This window comes from Columba livia, chromosome 1 (assembly GCF_036013475.1).
Source record: "Columba livia isolate bColLiv1 breed racing homer chromosome 1, bColLiv1.pat.W.v2, whole genome shotgun sequence".
NCBI classification, from domain to species: Eukaryota; Metazoa; Chordata; class Aves; order Columbiformes; family Columbidae; genus Columba; species Columba livia.
This window is the reverse complement of record NC_088602.1, coordinates 99,658,828-99,679,356: the sequence shown is the minus strand read 5'-3', so window position 1 is coordinate 99,679,356 and position 20,529 is coordinate 99,658,828. Positions and strand designations below refer to the sequence as shown.

Sequence of the window (20,529 nt, the reverse complement as noted above, 5' to 3'; positions counted from 1 at the left end):
TCCCCGCAGGGCTTTGTCTGCACAGCCGCGGCGGGGCCGGCTCCAGCCCCCGGTGCATGGAGACCTTCGGCGGCCGCATCTAAGAAAAAGTGCTTGGGAAGTTGGGGCTTTTTCCTCCCTTCCGCCCCCCCCTCCTCCTAACAACAAACAAATAAACAGCTCGGTTTCTGTTAAACAATACATAAAAATTAGCCTCGCCCCAAAGTTTATGTTGCATTTACGGCGCTAACGTTTCTCCTTGATTGGAAAGGCTTTCCTGAGCAGTTCTGGAAAACACTGGCGAGCCTTCGGTTCCGAAACCGGCATTACAAGCGTCTCGGAAAACGTCTCCGTAACTCTGCGTCCCAGCATCACATCACCTTCTCCAAACCTTTAGAAGAAACGCACGTCCAGGGCGAGCACAATCAGCGCTGCGCACCACCCGTCTCACCGTCCGAGAAACAGTGGGGGCAAAAAAAAAAAAAGAAAAAAAAAAAAAAAAAAAAAACAAGAAAAAAACCCACACCAAGGCTCGTTTTTTTCGTGGAAAATTAATAAAAAAGGGGGGTCGGGGAGAATAAAGTTGCCGGTGGCGGTGATTCCCAGCCAGAGAGGAGGACACCGCTGAGGCCGCCGTCGGCCCTGCCTTCCCATCCCGGCGCTCCGCACCGAAACAAAGCAGCGAATCAACTGCCGTGCAGATGGGCGGCTATGAATTTTTTTGCTGCTTAGAGCTTTAATTACTCGTTCTTGATCCGTGGGACTACGACACGACACCGCCAAGGTTAAAATGCCCTGAACAGCTCTGAGCAGATGTGAACGAGTTGGCAGACGCGCAAATGAGGTCTGCCTCTAAGCATGATAACAAGTGACTAATACATTGCATATCGCTGAAAGAAAATTATTTTTCTCTAATTTGCATTAGCTTTTTTCTTTCTTTCGTTTTTTTTTTTTTTTTTTTTTTTTTTTATGCCAGCGACATTCTCTCCTCAGAGGCAGCAGCATAATCCTGAAAATTTTACTCCGTGACTTTAAAAGATTTGGAAGGAGGCAGAGATTGCCAGTGTTTTGGCTATGCAGGCTTGTTTATCTTTCCGCCTTTGCTCCACGGTGAAACTAGTTTCACAAGCAGTATTCTTGCAGAAAAATTGTACATGTCATATAAAACACCGTTTTATAGGAATTGATGCTAAAATTGTTGAATACTGGCGCACTTTCGCCACTAATAGCAGAGCATAATCCATAAAGGACCAAGGGGACAGTCAAGGCCGAAAGAGAAAGAAAAAAAATAACAGATTCACTGGAGAGAGAAATACATAAAGGCAACCCATCAAGGAAAATTGCAAAAAGGGAGGGTAGGGGAGAAAATAAGCATCTCCCCCTTCTACCTGCCTTCTGCCCCAGAGCCACCTTATCAAAAAGACAATAGTACGTGGAGGTCACTTGCTATAAAAAACATAGCGATTCTCGTAGGTAGCAAAACTATGTCAGGTACAAATATAGGCTGGAACCCAGTTCTCCAAGTTCCCTCGACTTTCCAGAGGCTCTTCTGAAAGGGGTGGGATATCACTTTGGGTACTGGAGCAAATGTCAAGAACAGGCAGCATTTTATATCCCACACTCAAAACGCAAACCAAGGGGCTTGGATGCAGAGGCTTTGATGAGAAATAGCCACTTGGACTATTTACACGAGAGGAGTTTTTCAATGAGGACCTGTTCCAGGGGTGCCTGTACATCCAGGTTACCAGGGGCTGCACGCTGCCATCTCAAGACACAACAACAACTCCTCCACCACCAACACGTGCTCGGGAGGCAAAACCCGCACAGCCAGCCACCGTGCCGTGCCTTACGCAAGGCCAGAACCGGCTCGGAGAAAGGCTGCCCTCACCTCCCGAGGGGCTGTCGGGACGCCTTGCCCGCCGCTCCTGCAAAGTCACCTGGGGCCGGCGCAAATCTGCCGCCGTGAGGGATTTCCCAGTGCTGAAGCCGGCGGGGTCGGGCGCGGAGCCGACCGCTCCTCCCGCAGCCTCCCTGCGCTTATAAATCAAACGGAGGAGGAGAGAAGCAGGGGGGGTGGTTTCTGCCCGCCTAGCTGCGTTTGCTCATGCGACGCCGCCACGGCAGGGGAGCAAGGCTCGCCGCCCTGCCGCCGCCCGGAATGCCCGCCGGGCCCCGCAGTGCCGTGCCGGGCCCCGCAGCGGCGGGCGGTGCCTCCGGGAGCAGCGGGGCGGCCCCTGGGCTGCTCCGGCCGCAGCGAGAGCTTTTGTGTGCGAGTGCCGGCGAGGCGCGGACTCTTCGCGCTTCAACAGCTGTCACATTATTTGCACTGGCTGTAAACAGCCTTCGCCTTCCCCCCCTCGCCACAGAGTTAAATCCAGACTAACAATCCCCAGTTCGAGATCAAACCAACAACAGCAGCATTGTGTCTTGCCTTCATTGCTTTACCATCAACTACTGCAGCTGGTTTACTCGAAACAAGGAACACCCTCTACCCGCCTCCCCCGCCCCGGGGCCAGAAACGTGCTTGTTCCCGGCGGTTGGTCAGGCGGTGCCTCGCTGCTCCGGGGGAATTCTGCCGGCCGGGGGATGGGTTGCTCCGCTAACCCGATGCCAGCGGGGTCCCGAGCCCTGAGGGGCTCTCCTCCACCAAGGGGAGAGGGTTTTGCAGCCCGCACTCTCGCCCGACGAAATGCCTTATCCGAAGCTGAGCTCCGCTCTCGGTTTGGCTTTTGGAAAGGGCGAGGGGGAACCCCGCAGTAGCGGGGAAAGCCGCGCCTGCAACTGCGCAGCGCCCCACGACACACGACGAGCTCGCCCCCGCGGCGCGTCCCCGGGAAGGCCGATCTCCCCACCCCCAACCCCTGCCCTGCTGCCTCGCACCGGGCCGGCGGCAGCAGCGCCCGACCTGTTACCGCAGCAAAGCTCCCGCCGGGGGGCCCCTCCGCCGCGGCCGGCCGCCCCCGCCGGCCTTGCCCCGGGCGATGACCCCGCCGCTCGCAGCCCGCGGCAGCCCCGGCCCCTCTGCACAGCCGGCCGGCAGAGACGCGTTTCCACTTTGAGCCTTTTCCCTCGTACGGAAGGAAAAAAAAAAAAAAAAGAAAAGAAAAACCTCAATAACCGAAAACACGAGTCCAACTTTGCTTGCGATACAACCACCTGGCAACAAAGGAGTGTGCTGCGCACTCTCAGCGGGCCTTTTGTTGGGCACAGCTGGAATTTGAGTGTAAATCCCCCGTACCTCCTTCCCTGCCCTTAGTCATTCTTCTATCAGCATCGAAGTTATAGGAGAGGTGAAATATACTGAACAGAAGCGAGGGAAAAATAAATCAACTCGAGGAAAGCTTTCCTTGCTCAGTTTGACTCCCAGCACTACCCAAGTTGTGCATCTCTAAGGGAAAACCACGACACAGCAACCTTCCGAAATTTGTGTACCACACGAACTCTTGAAGAAGACACAGGAGCTGGAAGTGCACTTTCTAGGTGCTTATATGCGGTTTGGGAGCCGGCACTAGCAAGAGAAAATAGCTCATTTTATTGGGAGCACACCTCCGTCTTGGCCTGACTCCTGCCAAAGGGCAGTGCTCTGCAGGCAGGTAAGGTGCTTCACACCAATGTGACACCTTCCAATTGACTTCCGAATCGGATTCACCGACAAATGATTCCAGTACGTACTCACAGGTCAGGATCATCGACTATTCATTGCCTATACGTAGCTAGAAATCTGCTGGCCTGGTAAAAACCACTGCTAACAAAACAATGTCAGCAAAGGCTGCAACACACTCTTGTGAGAGACTGGTGATTCGTGCCTACTGAGGCTCTTTCAGCACAAAGGCTTTTAGAGCAAGAAGAGAGAGAAGGGGGAAAAAAAGGAGGGAGGGCTCTCGTGTTTCAGGGCTGCTGTCCCTTGGGAACCAAGAACCAAGTGTAGCTTCAATCAAATGCTGACTTCTCCTCCGGGAGCTCAGTAGGAAACCTGATCTCACTAGCTCATGCCTGCCTCTGTGCATATAGGCTGGGTTTTCTTTCATACCAGCAATTTGTATAAAGAGGAGAGCCAATACAGTTTATTGCAAACGAGATCTCACAGTAACGGATCTAGAGAGATATTTCTGTAGCTAAAATAAGACAACCTTCAGCCGCCTGCTCAGGGCAGGCCGCACTGCAGCCGCCCCCGGCTCCACACGCACGGCTCTGCCGTGGGCGCCCCTGGCGCATCACGGCACGGCACCGCCTCCCACGCATCTCCCCGAGCCCTGCATCCTCCCCAGCTGGCAGCAGCCGCCTTGGGTTGGGTTTTTGTGCAATGCCAGGTTACACTTCCATTAAAACATTTACCCTGGGAGATCACTTCCTGCTTGCAAGTATTGTTCCAGCTACTCCTGCTGTTCGCAACTTTAGCCAGAGTGATTTCCTTGCCCACCGCTGTGTGGAGACCCCGGGAAGCATCCACCCCTGCCCGCTGGCCCTGGTCTGCCCTGGCACTGCAAAGCATGGCACAGCACGGGAGGTCTGCCAGGTTAAAGCAGGCAAGTCCTCCAGGAGCAGCTCAGCATAACTTTGCACCGGGCTGCTTAATTCTGCACGGGGCTTTGCTAATCTGCTTTGTGCTTGACTACTGAAACGGGAGAAAAGGAAAACACCGCACAGAGAGCACTACCAGGCCAGAGCAAGGTGAGCCCGGGAGGACCGCATCCTGTGGGAAGGGCTTCCCTCAACGCCCAGCTCAGCCTCCTCCTGCTGTGGGCAAGCCAGAGAGGCTTAGAGCACAACCCAGCACACTGGGGCGTGGGAGCAAAGGGGATTGCCTGGGGATCAGGGATCCCTGTAGGATCTCTCCATAGCCAGAAGCTTTCACATGGAGAAAGTCTGGCTCAGGGAAGGAATTTACACTTGGAAAGTAGAGGAGCTCTGCCTATCCCTTCTCATGCTATTAGCAAGTTCTCTGTGAATTTCAAGGAGAGCTGAGAATACGCCCCTCCAGCTTTTGATTTCACTTGTCTCTCCCTACCTGCCACCATGAGCAAATGCCATACTAAAGCTGCAGCTAAATGAGCCCCACAACGCTCTCCCACCCCCTCCAGGAGACCCCCGGCTGCAATGCTGCCCCGCTCCTGGAGAGCAGCGGGGAAACATAACAGCAGGTGAGGGATGGGCAGCCTCGTGGCTCCCAGTCCACGCAAGCACAAGGACAGCCACCAGGCTGCCTCAGGCACAGGGTCTGCTGCCCGTGCAAGTACAGGCATACTTCTCTCTATCAACTGTGCCAGGCACCAGCTACTCCGATACTCCTGTGGAGGAGATATGACTGTTGTAGCTGAGTATACAGGCCCAAATGTTTTGTAATATGCAAATACAGAGGCCCCTAGGTGAGGTATGCCTGAGCGTTAAACGAACACCTGGGGAAAGAGCAAGAACTACTCCAACTGAAAATGAAAAACAAAACACGCACTGAGAAATAACAGGCTGGCTGGCAGCACTGGCATACTGCAACCCACCACAGGCTGTCTGGAGGTGCACGGGGAACGACCCTGTGCAGAGCCGCGCTGGTGCAGCTCCCGGCCGTGGCAGATTGCTTTGAGAGCAGCAGGAGCAATGGAAAGGCGAGCGCATTTGGCTGGGAGCGCTCTCACCCCTCCTGGCCGAGGAGCAGGCGGAGGAAGCACAATGCCAGGCTTTCCCGTGCCGGCTCAGCCGCCGAGCGCAGCCTTGAGCCTCCCCCTTTCCCCAGTGTTCTATTGAACACACTCAGCTCTTTATACGAGCCATTCCCAGTGTGGCTGGTGGATTCTGCGCTTTCCACTTTAATTGTCTTATCCAAATAAAGCTTTGTTTTCCTTAGCACGACAATCCCAACATTCAGGCGGAGATTTTCATTGGACAGAGGAGATATTTTATTCTCTGATTGTTTAGAGAGTCGGGGCTTACACGGAACAGCCCAGGCTTGTGTGCCTCCGCTCACAATAGGGTCTTTGCAGTGCTCGTCTCCGTCATGTAGATTCATTTTCCAAAGTGATCGGGATGAGAATAATTTTTCTCACAACTTCATAGCTTTCCAAGTCTAGCCTAGACTTTAACAAGTCTTTTAGTTTGCACCTAGACAATAAATTTAGTTTAATTTAGCTTCCGGTCTTTAATTTTAGCAGGTCTCCTTTTTGCATGCAAATCAATATGGCAATTACCATCTAAAAGCTCGCCCAGCCCCAGGTCAATGTAAATTGATCATTGTCCGCCTTCTACAAAATAACACCGGGAGTCTGTGGTGCATAATGAGATTATACTGGAAACTGTCTTTCAGATCACAAATTATATTTCATGCTGTCAGGATCTTCTCCAAGCGGACTTCCTTGCATGTCTAATCACACGGCACGGAATCTATTAGCTCACAAGGCAGGTTTGGGGTGAGATGAGCACCTATATGCACAGGGAAGGAGTCTCAAATAATTCAAACGGTTTAGGAAAACAGGCGGGCAGGTACTGAGGCATGCTCTCACTCACTAACTTTCCCAGCAGTGGAAGAGTGGAAAGGGAAAAAAATCTCCACTCGGCCAAGAACTGCTGTCCAGCAAACAAGGAAAAATTAATTCCCTGCTGGAAAGCAGCAGAACTTTCCTAAATCCACATTTGCAACGAGTTCTTGGCCGCCTCCTTTCCGTCTCCACCTTGCCTACTTGGCTATTTCAAGGCATGCAGGCTGCCTGCTCCGGAGAAACCCCCACGAAAGACATGCTCCCCCGGGAGAGATGGCCCTGCCTGCCACAGTCTCAGGACCTGAGAGCGTCGAGTCGGAGGGAAAGGTCGCTTGGGAGCAGCGACTGCCATAAGCCCGTTCCCAGAAAGGACAGGAGGATTAACGGGAGCTGCTCAGGGCCACGGGAACTCCCCCTGCCTGCAGCCCAGGCCTCCCGCATGCAAACACACGGCCAGAGCTGCCCGCCAGAGTTAAACGGGGTTAGCCTGGCTCTTCCCAGCCAGCCAGCTCGCCTCTGGCACTCAGGGAACTGCAAAACCAAGAAAAAGAGGGGAACACGCCCGATCTGGCCATCAATTACTTCTAAAGTGACACCAGCCTAAGGAGGAAGTACATAAGCTCGGCTTCATGTTGCTCTTTCTAAGCCCACACTAAAATGTGATCTATTGCGGTGTTTGGGGGAAAGATAGCGTATCGCATATTACCTGTACCACCCAACTATGCTGCCGAGTCCCAGCAACAGCCCACACCTCTGTCAAGACGCGCAGAAATCAGAGCCCGCTTCTCCTCCATGCCAAGCACCAATTTACTCCAAGCCACGTTTACTCTCAGGGCAACAGGGCAACGTGGCTGCTAGAGCTTGTCTTTGCAGGGGCCACTCACCGATCAAAGTTGAGAGACCTTTTAAAGGACATACACAGATTGCTAAAACTACTTTGGTATGTACAGCATTCATTATTTTGGGCTGTGGTGGTCTGGGTCCATTTTCTCCGCAAACGGAGATCCGAAAGCATGTCAACAACTTTGTGTGGTCTCACAGCTGCACAGATCCACAAAGTCTGCTTGCATGGACTGTACAGGAACCCCTGGAGCTCAGTTGCCTTGCCTCTGGCATCCCTGTTAGGTGGACCCTGGCTTCTTCATCAACCTTAAAAAAACCTCAGCTATCGTGGAATAGGAGAACAGGAGGGAAAAGGGACAATAATTTCAAACTGCCTGTGAAACTGCAGCTCTTGGCACATCCTGGTAAGGGAAGATATGATACAGTGTGTGACACGGAGCCTGGATTGTCCACCAGCACAGGAATAAAGCCAAGGCACCAGTATTGTTTCAAGACCCAGTCCATATTTGGGCATTCAGTTCACACATCCTAAGTATTGCTTTAAATATTAGAATAGAGGCATTTGCCAATGTGGTTCATAATGCACTCAAATGAGAGAAGTCATTTCTCTTCTGTCTCAGATTACTAGCGTGGTCTTGCTGGTCTTTTTTTTGAGGGGGGGGAAGAGAGGGAAACCCTGCTGAGTCTGTTTGCACTGGTCTCTATTAGATATGCAACAAATCTGCCATTTCCGGCGTTGCTTCTATCTAATTAGAGATGTATTTAGATGTGACGTGTAAATAAGCGCTGAGCTGCCTGCTGCCCTGGCTGCGCGGACTGCTCGGGAGCATTTCCAATAAGGCTGTAGCGCCCGGAACCGGGGCTCAGACAAAGAGGAATGGGAACGGTCTGCGCTGCAGGCGAATCCAACAAAACCAGCTTTTATCTATCGCTCTAAAGCCTTAACTGCTTTTAATCTGTACCGCCCAGGCTTGCACGCCACGATCAGCGCAGCATCTCATCCACCGAGGACATCTCGGTACAAAAGCAAGCACACACGCACGCAGGAGCTGCAAATAACCCCCGGCCCACCCGAGCCTCAACGCAGACCCCGCTCTCCACCAGCCCTTGCACTCCACGAGGTGTGCATACCCCCATGGGCTTCCAAACGCCCCGAGGCAGGTACGCCCGGCTTCTCCGTGCAGAGACACGAGCGGGAGGCTGCCACACGCTGTGAACACGCACGCAGCCCCGTGGGGCGAAGGGCACCGAGCTGCAGGAGAAGTTGACGGGACCTGAAAGCAGCCGCGGAAACTCGCTCCCCTCGTGGGGTCGGGAACCTCCACCGCGGGGTTTCCACTGCAACCCGCGGGAAGGGGGGGGCGGGGGAGGCGGAGAGCCGCCGGGAACCCCCCCCGCTGCCGGGACTCGGACACCCCTGGGGCCCTGCCACCCCCAAGCCCATGGGGCTGCGGAGGCTTCCCTGGCGCCACGACCGCCCGACCCTGGCTCCTAGCGTTCCTCGGAGTTTCCAGGGAGAGGAAACTCCTGGGAACGAAATAATCTGGCGTTCGCCTCGTGAACTCTTTTCCTGTTGTGGGAAACAGCTTTTATAAAGCCATTAGATGAAGGGAGCAGCGCCGGAGGCCCGAGGTGCACTGCCCCGTCCTCCCCGCAACCTCTGCTGCTCTCGCACCCTTCCAGGCCGGAGTAGCCAGCTGCGATCTTCTCTCGGTTTTAAGGGTTAACAACCATAGCCACCAAAAAAAAAAAAAAAAAAAAATATCGCTGTGACCTTTTCCTCTCCGACTCCCCCACTCTCCCTTTCAGGCTCCGGTTCCTGAGCTCGCAGGGAGCCTGAGCGGCTGTCTAGACCGATCTATCACAGACGGACAAACAATACCAGGAGAAGCCCCTGCCCGGTCCCTCAGCCTCCGCCACTCACCTTAGAAATGGCGAAGAACAGAAAAGTGACCGTGATACAATCCTCCCCGGTATATTTATAGCCTTCCACACAGCCCACCTTCATGCCTGACAAATGAGATTTTGTCTGCTCTCTCAGCGTACGCTCCAATAAACACACGCACACTTTTTGTGTGTGTGTGTGCCTGTTTGTTTTTGGTAACATTCCGGGCTCGTCCCTCCGGTCTCGGGGTGGGCGAGGGCCCTCCACACCCATGTGAGGAGGCAGGTTTGATAACCGGGACGGGAGGGGCGGGGGGAGCAAGAGGGACCCGGCCACTAGTCCACAGGCAACCTCCCAACCTGGAAACTTCAATGTCCGTATTCATTACGCCCCTTCGCACCCAGACCCCGCACCCGAAGTGCTCCCTGATCCCTGCCAGCCCTCCGGGTTGCGTATTAAAGGGGTATATACGGGGCGAGGAGCCGGAGGTCCAACGCTGCAAAAGGCTGGGGAATAACTAATGAGCTGTGCAGCCCATTGATCCGATGCATACTTCCTAATTAACTCTGAGTCACCTATTTGTGACAGCAATTCAAAGAACTGCACTAGGGATAAACTGCAGCCCCGGCGCGCGAAAGCAACCGGGCGGGGGGGGGGGGAGGCGACGCGGGGTGGGGGGGAGATGGAAAAGGAATTTGTTCCTAATCCTCCTAAAAGCAATTACAGTGAGCGCTGCGCTGGCTACCTATCGGGAAAAAAAAAAAAAAAAAAAAAAGAAAGAAAAAAAACAACACACACACAAAAAAAACCAACACACCCAGCGGCTCCGACAGCAGAACCGAAAGGAAATGAATCGGTGTGTCGCAAGCGCGACGGCTCCGGGCTCTAGACAGATAGTCAAGTACCAGCGTCTCAGGGACGAAATTAGGTGAGAGCGGCGGCCGGAGGAAGCGGTACGCCGGGCTCGGCGGGCACAAAGCTGCGGGAAAAGCGCGGGCGGGGAGGGCGCAGCGCAGGCGGCGGCGAACCAGGCGCGGCGGAACCAGCGGGGGTGCGGGCGCTGCCTCGGGGGGCGAGACCCCGCACCGCCCGCCCGCTCTCGCCCCCAGCTTTGTTCCTAAGCAGCCCTGGAGGGGCACGGCTCTCCCCGGCCGCCCCCTGCGGTAGAGCCACGGGGAGGGGGCAGGGGAAAAAGAAAAAAAAAAAGTTAATAGAAACCTTTGGAAAATCCGGGCTTGGCTACGGGGCTACGTGGTGCGGGCTGGGCTCATACAGCACCCGTCCCCCCCCGCCTTCTAATACAAACACGAATACAAAAGCTGCAGGCCCCAAAGAGCAGATGAAAGCAATGAACGGAGTTTCTGGAAAAGATTCATTAGTGGGAATTAATGCTTCGAGGAGCTCCGAGGCGATACCATTAAAGCCAGTCATCACACTTTGTCAGTTTTACACCGCTCACTACCGCCAGGGCTGTTTCTTTTTTTCTTTTTTTTTTTTTTGTCGAGGGGAGGGGGGCCGTGCTCTTCGCCTCCCCCTCCGGAATCACCAAGCCCTGGATCCTACAGACATCGCGCAAACGAGAGGAAAAAAAAAAAAAAACACCACGCACACACATCGAGAAAGAAAGAGGAACGCGAACGCTCCGCAGCCCTCGCCCCCGGACTCGCTCCACGAACATCAAATGCATGCCTCATATGCTGCGCAGAGCCGCCCCACTTGGCCCCGTCTTCACAAAGCAGCCTCCGCTGCCTCCCTGCCTGGCCGTTCCCCTCCGGCCGGCCCTTTGATGGCAAGCCCCGAGCCTGCCTCCGGCTCGCTCTCCAACTCCAAACTACATTTTAGGGCTGACTAAACTTCCGTGTCGCGCCGGACCTCACGCCAGCACAGCTCCGCGCACGGGAAAACCCCGGACCGCCCTGCCCCACGTGCGCGGCGGCGCCCGCCCCGCCGGGGCGGAGGGAAGCGGGGGGGAGCGGCGCCCCGGGCTCTCCCTGCGAGGGAAAGGCAGCCCGCAGCGGGCTCCCCTCGCTGCCCACCTGCCCGCCGTCCCCTCCTCTCGGCGGGGAGCGCGGAGCACAGCCCACCCGCCGCGGCAGCCGTCCTCGCTCCGTGGGTCGGCAGCGCCGCTCCTCGCTCGCCCCGTCCCGCGGAAGCCCGCACCGCCGCTGCCCCGGTGCTTTCCCGATCGCAATATGCGAGACGACGGGAACACCATCACTACTCCTCACAGGCGCACTGGAGCCAACAGCACGACCGGCAGCTTCCCCGACCGCCTCCACTGCCCCAAACAAGCATCTTTACAAGCAACTGCCTCCAAACTTCCCCTCTACCACCGCAGCCCAGGAGGCGCACAGGGAGACCCCTCTGCCCCGCCGCCTGCCCGCCACCCCCGCTCGAGTCCCGATGCCCCGTGCCGTAACTTTCGGCGGAGGCGCCGCCGCGCCGCCGTTCCAGCAGCGGGGCGAGTGGAGCCCCGCGGCCACCCCGTCACCATGGGACCAGGAGGCGGCGGCGGCGCTTCCGCACGGGAGCTGTTCGCGGAGCGAAGCACTGACCTTCCCGCCGCGCCGCGAGTCCCCGCACCGTCGCCGCGCCCTGGTGCTCTCACGGGAAGGGCAGCCCCGTCGGGGATGGGGGGTGAGAAAAGTTTCCCGATCCCAGTCCCTCTCTCCGTAGGTGCGTGTGCCGCGTCTTGCCCCGACGCGGAATGGTGCGGGAAGGAAGGGAGCTGCAGGGCGCGGGGAGAAGGAGCGCGGCCGCCGCCTGCGCCGACGGGGCAGGTGCCCGCGGGAAGGGCTTTGCTTCTCGGCTCGTCTGGGCTCAGCGGCGGGAGCGAGAGCGGCAGCCCGCGATGCTCATTCCGGCTGCCGGCTCTGGTTTGGCAGCGCCATGTTGCTGGCTTGCTCCGGGCGAAGTTCCTGCGCTGGCGAGCGCGGCGTTCCCCACATCTCGCCCGCGCCGCCGTCTCCCGTGCCCTGGCCGCCGCGGCTTTGTGTGTGTGTGGCTGGGGATTTAATTCTCCTCCTCCTCTTCTCCTCCTCTCTCTCTCTTTTTCTTCCTCTTCCCCCCCCCCTCCCCTCTTTAGTCCGCCGGGAAAGCCGCTCTTCCTCACCTTGCCGCTGGGAGACCGGGCTCCGTCTGCTGCACGCTGCGCTCCCTTCGCATCCCCCCTCCCTCTCTCCCTCCTCCTCCTCCTCCTCCAGCCACCGCCTCCCCTCCCTTCCCCTCCCCCCGGGCAAGCGCTGCACCGAGGGAGCCGCCGTCAGCAGCAGCGGCGGCAGCAGCAGCGCCGCCACCGCTTTTTCCCTGTGCAAGTTTCCCCCTTCCCTGGCTGCGTTTCCCTACCCAGGCTGGGCTCGCCCGAGCGCTCGCCCGCTGCCCCCCCTTGCCCTGACTAATTGATTTACCCACCCCTGCCGCACTGCCGGCCCCTCTCCTCGCCCGCTCCCCGCGGCTGGCACAGGTCGCTGCCAAGCTGCGGCGCCCCGGGGGGGACTCAGCGCTCCCCGGCCGACAAGGAGAGGAAAGCCGCCCCCCCGCCCCGCCGATACTCCCCTCGCGCGCTACCCAGAAGGCCAGTGGAGAACCGCAATTACCATAAAGCTCCGCTCACTCCGCTCCGCCAAGCTGTCAAAACCCCGGCGGCAGCGGCGGTGGCGGCGCTGCCAGACATCTCTGAGAGGCTCCGCGGCAGGTCGCGCCGCGCTGCCGTCCCCCGCTATCCCCTGGCCCCTCCGCTGGACGCCCCCGGTCCTCCCGCCTCAGTTCCCCTAATGCGCCCCGCCGCACCGCGGCGCCCTGAATCCCCCTTCGGCGGTGCTGCCCGCGCCCCCAGCCAGACCCGCCGGTTCCGGGTTTCCCCCGTAGCGCAAGGGCATCCCCACCGCCCCAGGACCCGCCGACGGCTGGCAGCTGTCCTAAACCCCCACACAGGTCACAGCGCGCACGGACCCTATCGCTCGCAGCCTCCCACCCGTGGAGGGGGTCCCCCCGGGCCCGGGGCCCTTCTCTGATCCCACCCGCCGCCCCCAACTTCGTGGGGTCCGCGGAACGGACGCGCTGATTTGTGCCTTCCCCGCGGTTCCCTTCTCCAAGCTGTGAATCGGAATGGAAAAAAAACCACTCGTTTGTCAACGTCTGCATTGCGCGGGGAGGGGGGGGGGGGGCTTATTAAAGCGCGTTTTCGCTTGATCCGGCTTTGGCAGCCCTTTACGTGTTTTTTTACCGCGTGCGAGTGGTGTGGCAATCCGGGGTGGGGTGGCGACTGAAGTGCCGTTTCCTTCGCTGGCATTTCTACGGCTGCTTTAAGATTTCTGCCCGGATTGAGGAGCCCTTTAATCTCCGGGTTGGTAGTTATCGGCTGCATCTATTTACTTTGGCAAGGCAACTTTTGGCTCGGCGAGCTCGACTCGTAAATTTCACGTTCACAACGCCCAGCCCCGCCGATACTCCTTGGTTTGCTCCTGTGGAGCCCGTGGTGTGGAGGATTCCGGGGCGGCCCCATCGCGGGCCCAGCGGGCCCACAGACCCATTGCTCCCCCGCACCACCGGGCGCCTTCCCGGGGAAGCGGGAGTTTTGCCACCTCAGCGCCGCCGGCGCCGCATCGAGCCCTTCTCGCCACCGCTCCGTGTGGGAGCGACCGCCAGCCAAACGCCAGGCGATTAATGCGGACAGTTCCTCCCTCGGGGGATTTTTAATCGCCACGTCCAAGACGCTGCACGAAAAGGCGGCGGAGACGGGGGCTTTCCTCGCCGAGAGTGCACAAGCAGGGCGATGAGCATTCAGCGCCAGAACAGGATGGCCGAGGCTGCCTGCCTGCTCTCCGCCGCTGGTGCTTATCTCCGAAGATGGGAAAGCAGGAGTTCCCGAAAGTCGTCTCTACCAAAGCGCCCCTTCCCAACAAAAAACCGCCCATAAGTTTTTAATCGAGAATCTAAGCCACGTCTTGAAAAAATGCGGGGATTGCCAGCTGCTCAGGAAGGAGGACACAGCGCACACACATACACAACGCAGCCGGGTCACGGCCAGCGCATTGGTATTTCATGAAAGTGCCATCACGGGCTTTGGGTGTTCGCTATGTCGCTCTTCAAAAACTCGCCCGTCTCAAAGCAGAAGTGAAATATCCATCGTCTGAAAACCGAAACTCCAGCTCGGCTTCCTCACAGTGAAGCCCGGGGAACCACGAAGCACGGCGGCTGGACTACAGTCCTGGGGCGCCGGCTGGGTGTATTCACGGCACGGCAGACAACGCATCTGAAAAGGCTCCCACACGTTTTTTTAATCTCTGATAACAACCAGAAGGACACCTGGCCTATTATGCTGTAAAGCTATTTTTTATAAAGATGTTTTAGAGCTAGACATTAAAAGTTATTAGACTGAACACACGTGAGTTACAGACACACAGCTGGAGGAAAGGCCTCTTTTTTTTTTTTTTTTTCTCCTTTTCCTACGGAAAACCTCATTAAAATTGCTCCTTTCGGTAGAAAATCAGAACTAGCCCATCTCCTGGCGAGGTGGCCGCAGCCGCGGCTTCAGGACTGCATGGATCTGGGCTTTGTATCTTCCCGCACGACTGGATCCACGGTGCCATCGGCCCCACTTACATCACAAAAGTCGCCCGCTTCCCTTCCCCCGGGCTGCAAACTTCGGATCACATGTGTGCGCCTACAGCATAGGGCTGGGTGGTTGGGGCTGTTGTGTTTTTTTGTTTTGTTTTGTTTTAACTAATGTCTTCAAGTTATCGGGGTAAACTCGCTCCACTTTTCTTTTTAACCACAGTTAAACTTTCTTTGTGAACGCAGTTTCCTCCGTGGTGGGGAAAAACAGACCCGCGCTTGTTCGCCTCTGTGCCTTTTTTGTTCTCCGGGTCCCCGAGCTTTGCAGCGGGAGGCTGGCGGCTCCCGGAGAAGACATTGGGGCTTCAGTTCGCTCCTCTCGCGGCCTGGCTCGGCCCGGCTGCGCGCCGCCTTCCCCTGCCGCGGGTGCGGCGAGCACCGCCGAGCTAACCCCGGAAAATTCAAGAGCATGCTCTTGCTTTGCGGATTACTGGGCCGCCTCCCCCTCTCCCACACGCCCCGGAGGGAGCTGACCCCCGGGTCAGGCCGCTGCACACTGCTCTCTCTCCGGGAGCGGCGGGAGGGGGCTCCGCGCACAGATGCTCGGGGCTCAGCCCTGCTGCTGCTGCTGCCGCTGCGGAGCCGGGCGAGGATGCGCTCGCTAAAACGGCTGCTCCGATAATTCTAAGCACTTAACCTCCTCGTAAAGACAAATCCATTGTTAATGGCAGAATGGGCTTCTCGCAGGAGGCTTCCAAGTGGGATGGCTTTACGCCGGCTCTCATTTACCTCCAGCGCCGGCTCTAATTGGAAGCCTCCCCCCTCTCTCCGCCTCCGATTCGCACACCTCCGAAAGTTGGGGGTTAAAGCCCAGGAGCGACGAGGCCGGCCCCCTCTGCTCCCCGTTCCCCTACCCACCAAACGGCAACCAGAGCATGCGGGTCTTCCCGGGCAGAGGAAATACGAAAGAGGGGAGACGGGCGCTGCGAAGGTAAAATGAATTAATGCAAGCGAGGTGCTCAGACAGCCTGGTGATGAGTGCTAGGAAAAGCCTATAAATAACAGATCACTGTCCTAAGCTCTGAATTGCCCTGCTTGAGTGTGTCTTAAATCAGACCTTTATCATTTCTTATTGTAAGGCTGTTTTTAATGGAAGTGTAGAAATCTGAATAACAAAACAAGACAAGCCTCAATTGGCGTTATACAGGGTCTGCAGCGCTTTCAGACCTGACACGATGCCAGCATATGGTTACACCGCCATGCAAACTCCTCGTGCAATCAAAGGGGTTTTGCATAGCACAAGTACTATAATTTTACTTCGTAGTTCAGGGCCACTCTGTTGACAGGAGATCCATTATTTTCTCTCCTTCTCCCCAGAAGGGCCAGAGACGCTCTCGGTTCACGGACTAAGCGCCACTATCTTCCTTACAAAGGCGAATGACAAATCTCTCCAGTTGCGTTTGCTTGCTCCACACCCTTTCCCCGCTCGACGAAAGAGCAGAGATGTTCGCGGTCCTCCAGGACTCGTTTGCCGTCCGGAACGGACAGCCCAGGAGGGACAGGCAGATAATCACACGCACGACTCGCCCAGCCCCCAGCTGGAAAGCTCGGCCTGCAGACGGTCGCCTGTAGCAGCGGCCGGGTGAAGCGCTCACCGGGCCCAGGCAGAGCTCGGCGCAACGCCGAGCCCACCGGGGGGGGCGCGGAAGACGGGCTGGAGGTACGGGCCATGCTCTGGGCGGGGGATGAGGGGCGGCAGCCCCGCTGCAAGCTGCCCCCTCCACTTGCATACCTCGGCCATTTTGTCAGCTTGCGGCGCGCCTGTCACCCCCCGCCCCGCCTCGGCACTGTCTGCTTGGGCAAAGGGCTACTGCGGGGCCCCTGCCGGTGGTGGCGCGGATGAGCCGGCCGGGCAGGAGGTGAAACCAGGGCCGCCGGCAGCCCCGGCCGCTGCTCCTGCTAGCGGGAAGATGCAGCCGCCAGGCAAGGCCCTGCAGGGGAGGGGGCGTGCGCCGCACAAGTCTAAAGAGAGGAGTAAAAATAGCCCCGGCGAGGCTGTCGCTCTCCTCGCCTCCCCCTGCTCGGCGGGGGGCAGGGGGCGGCTCGGCGGGGAGGACGCCGGTGGAGGACAGAAGCCGCAGACAAAAAAACGGCCGCGGCCGGAGCGCAGTGCGGCTGAGGTTTAGTCTTCGCCTTTGAATGCGATGCACGGGAGCCGGGCGCTGCACCCCTCTTTCCCGGTGGGGTTTCTCAGCCCCGAGGGACGCGGTCTGCGACCCGTCGCCGTCCCTCAGTGACCTGGGAGGAGCGGCAGCGAGCGGCGGCTCGGCGGAGGCACGGCTGCTACCACGCTCTTGAGTTTATAATACGGTGGCCGGGGAACCGCCATGGTTTGAAGGTGTGTTTGTGCAGACTACAGCTTGTATGTTAATAATTGGATACAGTCGATGAATCACCTCCGTCCTCCTGTTTTTGTTTTTGTGTTGTGTTTTGTTTCGGAGGGGGTGGGGAGAGAAAACGAGGAGACGATGCCGTGCCTCGGCGCTGAATACCAGTTCCGCGCCCGGGTTCATAAACACTGGGGTTATTCACTCCGCCCCAGAGGTGACAGCGGAGGCCTCTGCCGTCCTCCGCGCCCCGCGGCGCGGCCCGCAAGCTCGCTGATGTGCGGAGCGGGATTTGCGCCACGGCTGGAAGCCCGGCAGCGGCGGGTGGCTCGTCGGGGTGCATACATATGAAATGAGAGCCTGCAACATCAAAGCGGCAGCGGAGAGGGGGCAGGGAGGGGCTCTCGGTGTATACACGTGTGTACTTTTCCAGAGAAAAACCCCTATTTTTTCAAATCGGATTTTTTTTTTTTCTTCACTCCCATGGCAGACACGCGGAGAGATTCTTTAGTTCTGTACTTAACACTTCATAGTGTTTTTAGCAATTAAGGCGAGAGGGGGGTGGGTATAAAGATAAGCCACTTTTTCGCCCTGCAAGTGTGAAAGATAAGATAACAGTAAGCTGGGGCAAAACGTCTGCTTACAACCTCCCCCCAGCGATTCTCATCGGTCACCTCTTATCGCATAAAATGTTCATTTCGAAAGCAGCTTCAAAAAAACAAGGGAAAATAAAAGTATTTTCCGTTCAGAAATACCATATAAAACCCCGTCCTCACTTCATCCACCTATGTCGTGTCCCCCCGCCGCCCCGGTACCCAAACCAGGACAGCAGTTGCTTCCTAGTGCTCCTCTCAGAAGCCAAATCATGCAGGTAATCAGAGGACTGAAACCCGCCAGGCGCCGAGATTAGCAGTGCGCCCCGCTCCGCGGCGCTCCCCGGCCGTGCCCGGCCTACACCGCAGTCTCGGGCGGAGGACACAGCCCGCCTTACTGGCCTCTCGCTGCTTGTAAAACGAGCAGGGAGCTCCGCTGGGCAGAGCCCCACGCAGGCACCACACGCGGCAGCGGTTGAGACAGAGCGAAAGCCGGGGTGGCTTTTCCAGGTAGTTTCACCGCAGCACCCCCCACAGCATTGCCCCCAGCCAAGCTGCAGAATCCGCCGTCGGCGGACGCAGCTTCCTCCCCGTCCTCCCCCCAGCTCCTCCGGCCGCTTCCTACTCCACGGACGCCCCCGCGCCCCACCATCCGACAGGCACAGGCAGAGGCCGCGGGCGGGCACGGCTCCCGGCGCACACGGCGGCGGCCCTGCCCTCAGCGGCACCGGGCAAGGCCCCTCCGCACCCGCTACGGAGCCCGCAGGCAGGATATGGGCACCGCTCCTCCTCAGCCGGCGGGCCGCAGGGTTCAGCGCGCCCACGACCGCCGCCACGGTGCTACGCGCTGCCTTCCTATCCCCGGGGGCCTCCCCCTGGGCTTAGAGTTTCCCCATGCCGTCCTTGAGCCGTTGCCACCTGCGATAAGCCGAGATGCCGAGTAGAAAAGGCTTCTCGATACCTCCTCGAGGGCAAAGCACGACCACGCCGTGTCCTCACTGCCCTGGGAAACCTCCGCTCAGGCCTCCACGCAAAGCAGTGGACTGTGTATGGCGCGGACCTGCGTGCGTCCCTTCGTTCCCCGGCAAAGACAGATCCAGGACCCTGCACGGGAGCCGGGATGGCGGGGACCCCGCGTAGTCTCAACGTGCTCGGGGCCGGAATGGACCCGGGGTGGCTCAGCGGGGAGCGGAGACGGTGGGGAGGACTTCCCCGGGCTCGCCACATCCCCCGTCTCCTCCCGCCGCCCTTTCTCAGAAAACAGTCGGTGCCGTGCTCTCGAAGTGAGTGGGTCAGTAGCTGATGACAAGGGGAAAAAAGAAGAGAGAGAACGAGCGAAAAAAAAAAAAAAAGAACACCCTCCCAAGCCCTAGCCTAGCGCGATTACTCATCCCCAGAGTTCCCCTAAGTCAGAGAAACTTGGCGAAGTCCCAAGGCCGAGCCGTTAGCACGGTCTGAGGCTTCCCGGGCACCTTCCGCCGCGGGGCCGGGGCCGAGGGCGCGGGGCACGGTGGGGGCGGAAGACCGGGGCTGGGGCTAGCGGGGAATGCACATCCCCATCCCCGGCGCTCTTCGCGCTCGACTTATTGTGGAGCGTTTTATCTTCACAGTCACATCGGCAGCTAACGAAGCTCGGCGGCTGCAGCCCACACGACTTTGGTTCTCTGCATTTATCCTTCAATAAAAGCCGATTCCTTTATTAGAAACAGGAGACGTGTCTCCTACCGCCCCTATCAAATCCCAACTGGCAAGGCGCAGCCGACACCTCCCCCTCAGCCCCCCCCGCCCGAGAGGGGCAGGCGGAACCACCCCGCGGCCTACGCCCCCCCCCTCCGGACCCCCCACCGTGAGCATCCCGCTCTCCCCCTCTCCAGCCCCTCCACGGACAGGGTCAGCTCTCACTCCCTCCCACCGGGGCAGGCAAGACCCCCTCCCTCGGGCAGAAGCAGCCGAGGCCAGCCGGCCTCTCACCGTCCCGCGCCCCCCGCCCCAAACGCCCCGCGCCGGCACGGGGAGCCGCCTCCCCCTACCACCAAATCAATCGCCCCCACCAGGCGCACCCACACGACTTTCGTTCCCTTGCATTTATCGTTCAATAAAAGTCGTTTCCTTTATTAGAAACAGAGGAGACGCTTCTCCCACCGCCCTCACCTCATGCCCCCTCCGCGGGCGCAGCCAGCGGCCCCCCTTCCACATCGCCCCCCGCCGAGCGCAGCCCGCCCCACCCCCCCCCTCGCTCCCAGCCACCGCCGCCCCCTAAAAATAACAATAACAGTAATAACAATAATAACAGCCGCCGTCCCCAACAGTCGCAGCAGCCAGCCCCCCCGCCTCCGCTGAGCCCAGCCACCCCCCCCCTTCCCTCTCAAATCCCACAACGCTAGGCGCAGCCAACCCCCCCCCACCCGCCCGCCTTTCCCCAGGCGCAGCCAACGACCCAGCAAATCCCCTCGCCAGGCACGGCTCGGCCCCCGCCCGCCTCGCAGCCCCCCCGCCCGGGCACCGAGCAGGTCTCTGCGGCGGCTGCTTGTGTGACTCCGACCGGAGCTGCCACCGCGGCCACTACCGGGCGGGGAAGGTCTCCCCTGGCGCCTCCGGGAGAGCCGGTGCTCGGAGGATGCCAGCCTACTGTGTCGTGCCGCTCGGTGCCGTGCCCCGCCGTTCCGTGCCACTCCTCCGCATCGCGGCTGCGGGAGAGCGCTCGGCGGAGATCTCCCCGCCGAGGAGAGGCCGGGACGGAGCGCGCTCTGTATCGCATTAAATTAATCGCCCGGCTCTGGAGGAGGCAGGTGATTCTGCCAAACACAATGAGGGGTTTG

The 20,529-nt window shown here is 58.5% G+C and overlaps 1 protein-coding gene across 11 annotated transcripts in view; it reads right to left on the bottom strand.

Annotated features, from left to right (window-relative positions):
- BCOR (BCL6 corepressor) overlaps window positions 1-20,529 on the bottom strand; it is an 82,269-nt gene that overhangs the window by 46,429 nt on the left and 15,311 nt on the right. For 6 of the 11 annotated variants that reach the window (XM_021286545.2, XM_065070143.1, XM_065070186.1 and 3 more), the window contains exon 1: window positions 11,730-11,947. The exons of 1 other annotated variant lie outside the window; for it this stretch is intronic. The gene's annotated coding sequence lies outside the window, so the exon portion shown is untranslated. Of the gene's footprint in view, window positions 1-11,729; window positions 11,948-12,286; window positions 12,356-20,529 lie in introns of those variants that run through there. 4 more of the 11 variants (XM_065070127.1, XM_065070154.1, XM_065070176.1 and 1 more) reach the window with 1 other exon arrangement.